The following is a 9,334-nucleotide window of genomic DNA, read 5'->3' as shown; positions in this document are numbered from 1 at the left end:
ATGTACGTGTTTGTGTGTGTACTGATTGCATGTACGTGTTTGTGTGTGTACTGATTGCATGTACGTGTTTCTGTGTGTACTGATTGCATGTACGTGTTTCTGTGTGTACTGATTGCATGGACGTGTTTCTGTGTGTACTGATTGCATGTACGTGTCTCTGTGTGTACTGATTGCATGTACGTGTTTCTGTGTGTACTGATTGCATGTCCGTGTTTCTGTGTGTACTGATTGCATGTATGTGTTTCTGTGTGTACTGATTGCATGTACGTGTTTCTGTGTGTACTGATTGCATGTACGTGTTTCTGTGTGGATTGCTTGTATGTTAGTGTTTGTGTGTGTACTGATTGCATGTACGTGTTTCAGTGTGTACTGATTGCATGTCCGTGTTTCTGTGTGTACTGATTGCATGGACGTGTTTCTGTGTGTACTGATTGCATGTACGTGTTTCTGTGTGTACTGAGTGCATGTACGTGTTTCTGTGTGGATTGCTTGTATGTAGGTGTTTCTGTGTGTACTGATTGCATGTACGTGTTTCAGTGTGTACTGATTGCATGTCCGTGTTTCAGTGTGTACTGATTGCATGTATGTGTTTCTGTGTGTACTGATTGCATGTACGTGTTTATGTGTGTACTGATTGCATGTACGTGTTTCTGTGTGGATTGCTTGTATGTTAGTGTTTCTGTGTGTACTGATTGCATGGACGTGTCTCTGTGTGGATTGCTTGTATGTTAGTGTTTCTTTGTGGACAGATTGTATGTCTGTGTTTCTGTGTGTACTGCTTGTATATACATGTTTCTGTGTGAACTGCTTGTATGTACGTGTTTCTGTGGGTACTGCTTGTATGTACATGTTTCAATGTGTACTGCTTGTATGTACGTGTCTCTGTGTGTACTGCTTGCATGTACGTGTTTCTGTGTGTACTGATTGCATGTACGTGTCTCTGTGTGGACTGCTTGTATGTACGTGTTTCTGTGTGTACTGCTTGTGTGTACGTGTAAATCGCAAGTTCCCAAAGGGAACAGTTGTTTTAGAATATAGAATATGACATGTGATCATTTTGAAACACAAGAACGTCATAATAACACCATTTAGTTGTCTGAAACACGTACGTACAAGCCGTACACACAAAAACACCTACATAATAAAAGTACACACATAAACACGTAGACACACGTAGAAAATAGTACATGATGTCTAATCATTTTTAATCACACATCTTGCACTTGGTTAAACCATATTTATTTAGGTCCGTGTTGTTTTAAGTTTTGATATGTACATTATGTATGTATAATGGTCTGAAGCTCACGTACCCACTTATGGGGGAACAAGGGTTGGAGTTTGATGCATAACACGTCACGACAACTTAGGAATATCAAGAGTCTCTTGAACATCACTTTAATGCCAATTGTAATTGCTGTATGACGCATCAGTTGTAGTAGAAGTTTGACAAATCGCACCAAACAATACTATTATTAGCGACGGTCGTGTGATATAATGAATAAGTCTTCAACAAACCATGCTTGTCGTAAGAGGCGACTAACAGGATCGGGTTATCAGGCATGCTGACATGGTTGATACAGGTCATTGTATCCCAATTGCGTAGATCGATGCTCATGACATCAATCACTGGCTTTTCTGGCCAGACTTGATTATTGACAGATCGCCGTCATATAGCTGTAATACTGTTCAATGCGGCATTAAACAACAAACAAACGGACAAACAAACAAATATAATTTCAAGCAGCTTTGTCTTTACGGCTATCTCAAAACATTCAAACACACATATTCACGGTAATTACTTGAAATGAAAACGACTGTCCCTTCGTTTTATTTCGAACAGACATGCATAGACCAGCTATAGAAAGATGTGTTTGTTTGATTGTTTGTTGCAGCAACATTCCATCCATATCACGGCGGTCTGCACATCATCAATTCTGGACAAGACAACCCAGTGACTGCTATCTTGAGCCTCGGTCTACGCATCTACCATACACTTACGACAAACATGGGTTGCTGAAAACCAGTTCTAACTCAGCTCTTCACAGGTAAAATGTAAGTATTTTAAAGGCAGGAGTTGCATTGATGATTGAGTCCTGAGTGAATACACGCTGCCCTTTAAGTGTAGGGAGTGCAGTTACCATGATTCCCAGTGAGGTGGCCGAACTTGGTTGCTGGTGATCCGTAGCCAGTATGTATTTCAGTTGTAATCATCTAAGCTGTAATTACGTGTGTTTTCTGCCATCTCCAGTCCTTAACGTTTGTGGTTAACAGCAAACAATGCACCTTTCAAATCCTCCTTAATCGACTGTTAGTCCGGGTGTTATTCTTGAAAGGGGTAGTGTGTGTGTGTGTGTGTGTGCATGCGTGCGTGCGTGCGTGCGTGCGTGCGTGCGTGCGTGTGTGTGTGTGTGTTTTCGATACCCCTGGGGACATTAACCCACGAATAAATCCTTGTAGGTATCACTACTTTCAGTACCATTTAGAAGTTGGTGTGATGAAGTATCATTAAAGTATACACATAAGAGAGCTGCACATGTGTAACTAATACAGCAAGGCGTTGACTTCGCAAAGTGTTTCTTTTTTTCAAAATGGCACCATTGAGCGAAGTCATCTTGTAATGTTATTATCTTGAGCTTAAGGTAGCTCGTTATGCTAAAGACCCAGGTTCGCTTCCCTACATGGGTACAATGTGTGTAGCCCATTTATTCCCGGAATATTGCATACATACTCATTCACTCTTAAGCTTCAGCCTCTTCCTGGTACAGTATAGGCTCTCCCCGAATGCAAACGAGTGTGAGTGTGTCTAAAGTAAAACGAAGTTCAATTATCCGTGGCCAGCGTGTGTTTTACCTTTGACTCTGTTTGAGGACTTTGGTCAACTCATATGTCGAGAAGGCACTGTCATTCGTCACTGAACATGGTGTTACAACATTGACTGCCTTCTTCTATGGTGCAATACACACAGAGACACGGACATACAAGCAGTACACACAGAAACACGTATATACAAGCAGTACACACAGAGACACATACATACAAGCAGTACAAATAGTAACACGTACATACAAGCAGTACACACAAAAACACATACATAAAAGCTATACAAGCAGAAACACATATATACAAGCAGTACACACGGAAATACGTACATACAAGCAGTACTCACAGAGACACGTATATACAAGCAGTACACACAGAAACACAACCAAACAAGTAGTACACATAGAAAAAAACGTACATACAAGCAGTACACACAGAAACACGTTCATACAAGCAGTACACACGGAAACACGTACATGCAAGCAGTACACACAGAGACACGTACATACAAGCAGTGCACACAGAACACGTACATACAATCAGTACACAGAGAAACACGTACATAGAAGCAGTACACACAAAAACACGTACATACAAGCAGTACACACAGAAACACGTTCATACAAGCAGTACACACAGAAACACGTATATACAAGCAGTACACACAGAAACACGTTCATACAAGCAGTACACACAGAAACACGTATATACAAGCAGTACTCACAGAGACACGTACACACAATCAGTACACACAGAAACACGTACATACAAGCAGTCCACACAGAAACACGTACATACAATCAGTACACAGAGAAACACGTACCTAGAAGCAGTCAACACAAAAACACGTACATACAAGCAGTACACACAGAAACACGTTCATACATAAGTACACACAGAAACACGTATATACAAGCAGTACACACGGGGACACGTACATACAAGCAGTCCACGCAGAAACACGTATATACAAGCAGTCATGTGGAAACACAGACATACAATCAGTACACAGAAACACGTACATACAAGCAGTCCACACAGAGACACGTCCATGCAATCAGTACACACAGAAACACGTACATACAAGCAGTACACACAGAAACACGTACATATAATCAGTACACACAGAGACACGTCCATGCAATCAGTACACACAGAGACACGTTCATGCAATCAGTACACACAGAAACATGTACATACAAGCAGTCCACACAGAGACACGTCCATGCAATCAGTACACACAGAAACACGTACATACAAGCTGTACACACAGAAACACGGACATGCAATCAGTACACACACAAACCCTTACATACAAGCATTACACACAGAAACACGTACTTACAAGCAGTCCACACAGAAACACGTACATACAAGCAGTCCACACAGAAACACGTACATACAAGCAGTCCACACAGAAACACGTACATACAAGCAGTCCACACAGAAACACGTACATGCAAGCAGTACACACAGAAACACGAACATACAAGCAGTCCACACAGAAACACGTACATACAAGCAGTCCACACAGAAACACGTACATACAAGCAGTCCACACAGACACACGTACATGCAATCAGTACACACAGAAACACGTACATACAAGCAGTCCACACAGAGACACGTCCATGCAATCAGTACACACAGAAACACGTACATACAAGCAGTACAAAGAGACACGTACATACAAGCAGTCCACACAGAGACACGTCCATGCAATCAGTACACACAGAAACACGTACATACAAGCAGTACAAAGAGACACATACATACAAGCAGTACACACAGAGACACGTACATACAAGCAATACAAAGAGACACGTACATACAAGCAGTACACACAGAGACACGTACATGCAATCAGTACACACAGAAACATTAACATACAAGCAGTCCATAAAGAGACACGTCCATGCAATCAGTACAAAGAAACACGTACATACAATCAGTACACACAGAGGCACGTACATGCAATCCGTACACACAGAAACACTTACATACAAGTATTACACACAGAAACACGTATATACAAGCAGTACACACAGAAACACGTACATACAAGCAGTACACACAGAAACACGTATATACAAGCAGTCATGTGGAAACACAGACATACAATCAGTACACAGAAACACGTACATAAAAGCAGTCCACACATAGACACGTACATACAAGCAGTCCGCACATACACACGTACATGCAATCAGTACACACAGAAACACGTACATACAAGCAGTCCATAAAGAGACACGTCCATGCAATCAGTACAAAGAAACACGTACATACAATCAGTACACACAGAGACACGTACATGCAAGTAGTACTCACAGAGACAAATACATGCAAGCAGTACACAAAAAGACACGTACATGCAAGCAATCCACACAGAAACACGTGTATACAAGCAGTACACACAGAGACACGTACATGCAATCAGTACACACAGAGACACGTACATACAAGCAGTCCAAACAGAGCCAGTTCATTTCTCGTCAACGGAGGGTGTGGCAGTTGTCGAATGCGACGTCCAAGATGGTCCCACAAGTGTTCTATCGGAGACATGTCAGGGGATCTTGGTGGCCAAGGCAGGACGGGCACGTTGTTGGCGTTGAGAAAGCCCGTTGTGACAGCTGCGGTGTGTGTTGTGGCATTGTCTTGCTGAAATAAGGTTCCCTTTGATTTTGCTGGAGGAAAGGCAGGACATTGGGCTGCAGGAATTCATCAATATACCGACGGGCTGTCAGGTTGCCTTCAATGATAATGAGGTCGGTCTTGGTGTTCCCACAAATGCCTCCCCAAACCATCACACTCCCTCCATCTTATGGTACCGTTTCCTGAAAGCAACAACGTGCCGTCCGTTCCCCACGCCGGCGGTAGACACGTCTTCGGCCGTCAGCGCTGTTCAACTGGAACCTACTCTCGTCGCTGAAAAGAACTTTTTGCCAGTTTCGTTGCTGCCACTGACGAACACGTCTTGCCAATGCCACGACGTCGATATTCCAGCGTTAACGTCATGCCCTTGAACGGTCTGAAGGCTCTGATTCCTCGCTCACGGAGTCGTCTCGAGACTGTCCACCTGCGACACGATGACCAAGGCTATGCGCTGATGATGACGTCACAGTGAGGAATCTGTTGCTTAAATGAAGCGTACGTAGATAACGGTCTTCTTGTGGCGTAGTGACTTTTGGTCGACCACTCCTTGGTCTGTCTGCTGTCCTGCCAGTTTGTCTGTACCTTGTGACTAGTCTGGCAATCGTTCTTTTTGCGCAGCCCATGATTCTTGCAACATGGTCGTGGGTTGCCCCCATCTCCAACATTCCAATCGCTCTTTGTCTCTGTTCCACAGTTAGCTAGGCATGTTCTGCGGGTTCTTCAGACGCTGATGATTGCAAAGAACAGTTTCCAACAGGTTTTATAACCGATCTTTAACGGGTGATTTCCTGCACGTGCAGGGAATTTCACTGAATAAAGTCATTTTTACCCGCTTCTGACATGCAGCACGTGAATTTCCTTGAGATACCATGCATTGGTGTGTTTGGGCAATGTGTTCCGAACTGTTTTTCATGTTTTTGACTATATTCAACAATTATAATATAATTCTAACCTTGGAGACGTTTATTTTGCGCGTGAGTGTATTATTATTAAGGTCATCAGCCAAAACAAACAATGACTTTAGGGTCAGCACTCATATGCTATATATAGCTGCAGGATCCAAATGTTATCGCCAAGCATGTCAATGACACCTAAATGACTGCTGATCACGTACTGGCGCTATACAATGTTCAGAGACATGTTAGATCGCTTCCAGCAGTGTGCCATAACGCCCGCCCTAACACAGCTCTTCTGTCAATAGAATTGATGACAAACATCCGAGCATTGGCATAACGAGGACAAATGTTATCCAAACAATTGATTATTTAAAATTATTATTGGACTATTGGATTATTTGAATATGAGTGATTGAGTCAGTCAGTGAGTCAATCAGTGAGTCAGTGAGTCAATGAGTGAGTCAGTTAGTCAGTGAGTGAGTGAGTCAGTGAGTGAGTCAGTCAGTGAGTCAGTGAGTGAGTCAGTGAGTGAGTGAGTGAGTCAGTTAGTCAGTGAGTGAGTGAGTGAGTGAGTGAGTGAGTGAGTGAGTGAGTCAGTTAGTCAGTGAGTGAGTCAGTGAGTGAGTCAGTCAGTTAGTCAGTGAGTGAGTCAGTGAGTGAGTCAGTCAGTGAGTCAGTGAGTGAGTCAGTGAGTGAGTGAGTGAGTGAGTGAGTGAGTGAGTGAGTGAGTGAGTCAGTTAGTCAGTCAGTGAGTCAGTGAGTGAGTCAGTCAGTGAGTCAATGAGTGAGTCAGTGAGTCAGTGAGTCAGTCAGTGAGTCAGTGAGTGAGTCAGTGAGTCAGTGAGTGAGTCAGTGAGTGAGTCAGTGAGTGAGTGAGTCAGTGAGTCAGTGAGTCAGTGAGTGAGTCAGTCAGTGAGTCAGTGAGTGAGTCAGTGAGTCAGTGAGTGAGTCAGTGAGTCAGTGAGTGAGTGAGTCAGTGAGTCAATCAGTGAGTCAGTGAGTCAGTGAGTGAGTCAGTGAGTCAATGAGTGAGTCAGGGAGTCAATGAGTGAGTCAGTGAGTCAGTGAGTGAGTCAGTGAGACATGTTAGATCGCTTCCAGCAGTGTGCCATAACGCCCGCCCTAACACAGCTCTTCTGTCAATAGAATTGATGACAAACATCCGAGCATTGGCATAACGAGGACAAATGTTATCCAAACAATTGATTATTTAAAATTATTATTGGACTATTGGATTATTTGAATATGAGTGATTGAGTCAGTCAGTGAGTCAGTGAGTGAGTGAGTGAGTGAGTGAGTGAGTCATTCAGTGAGTCAGTGAGTGAGTCAATCAGTGAGTCAGTGAGTCAGTGAGTGAGTCAGTGAGTCAATGAGTGAGTCAGTGAGTCAATGAGTGAGTCAGTGAGTCAGTGAGTCAGTGAGTCAGTGAGTCAGTCAGTGAGTCAGTCAGTGAGTGAGTCAGTCAGTGAGTGAGTCAGTGAGTGAGTCAGTGAGTCAGTGAGTGAGTCAGTGAGTGAGTCAGTGAGTCAGTGAGTCAGTGAGTGAGTCAGTGAGTAAGTCAGTCAGTGAGTCAGTGAGTCAGTCAGTGAGTCAATCAGTGAGTGAGTGAGTGAGTGAGTGAGTGAGTGAGTCAGTGAGTGAGTCAGTGAGTGAGTCAGTGAGTGAGTGAGTGAGTCAGTGAGTGAGTCAGTCAGTGAGTCAGTGAGTCAATGAGTCAGTCAGTGAGTCAGTCAGTGAGTCAGTCAGTCAGTGAGTCAGTCAGTGAATCAGTCAGTGAGTCAGTGAGTGAGTCAGTGAGTCAGTCAGTGAGTCAATGAGTGAGTCAGTGAGTGAGTCAGTGAGTCAGTCAGTGAGTCAGTGAGTGAGTGAGTGAGTCAGTGAGTGAGTGAGTGAGTCAGTGAGTCAGTCAGTCAGTCAGTCAGTCAGTCAGTGAGTCAGTCAGTGAGTCAGTCAGTGAGAGATATATTTGGATGGTTTATTGTGGAGGGAAATCCATAAAGTTGGTACTGATGAACACGTGGACATCAACAATGACATTTTATTTGAAATTGAAGACTTTCATAACATATGACATGACGTGAAATAAATCCGCCTGCCAAGAGTACAAAACTTATGCAGGCATATTCTTGCAAACAAATACTGAACTTCAAGATTGTTACCTGGATCGAATATCTTCCATCCCCACATTTTCATATGTTCAAAATACAGAAAACACAGATTTACTCGTCCATGGCCAAATGTCATTTTACCAAAACGTCAATAAAATGAAGAGTGTCCGACCACTGAATGAACAGCTGGGGTTTGATGGGTTCGGAGTAGGTCTGATGTCAGTTACTGGGGCATACTCTTCGTGGGTTTGCACAGCTGGGCTAAAGGTGCTTTTTGCAACCAGATCATCACTTGGTACGTTAGAGGAAGCTCCCTTTGTGTATTAGCGTAACCACTTTTCCCTGTCTTATTCTTAACGTATCATATGTATTTAAAACTTTCCTAGGGTATGGTGATCTGCCAGAGTAACACATTTGACTTCTTCTGTAAGCAGCCTTTATGTTTTTCTTTCTTTCACATTTCTGATCTCTGGTATGACTCAATCTTTATCAAGTCATTCCTAAGACGTCCACCCATGGGCAGCTGGGCAGCACACGATCCCATCTCACTTAATGGAGTGTTGCGGAAAGCAAGTAGAGACCAATAGGAATCAATGTCGCTCTGTTTAGCCTGACCAATCCTCAAGTCTTTATTGCCTGGATGTATCCGTTCTACATCTACTTTCTCGTGGACCTTGGAAAGACTGTTTTGTCACCCATGTTGGACAATCCGCCTTCAAGAGTCAGTTCTCAGAATTGTCTAGAATTCCATGATGGACAAGTTTGTAAATCCTCAAGTTATCTCCATGATACCTGCAGACACCTGAACACATAGCTTCAGGCAGGGGCGACATTGGCGTCCATCCACTTAATGGA

The sequence above is a fragment of the Haliotis cracherodii genome, unplaced genomic scaffold (genome assembly GCF_022045235.1).
Source record: "Haliotis cracherodii isolate W230 unplaced genomic scaffold, xgHalCrac1.p SCAF_31, whole genome shotgun sequence".
Lineage (NCBI taxonomy): Eukaryota > Metazoa > Mollusca > Gastropoda > Lepetellida > Haliotidae > Haliotis > Haliotis cracherodii.
This window is presented reverse-complemented; position numbering follows the sequence as displayed.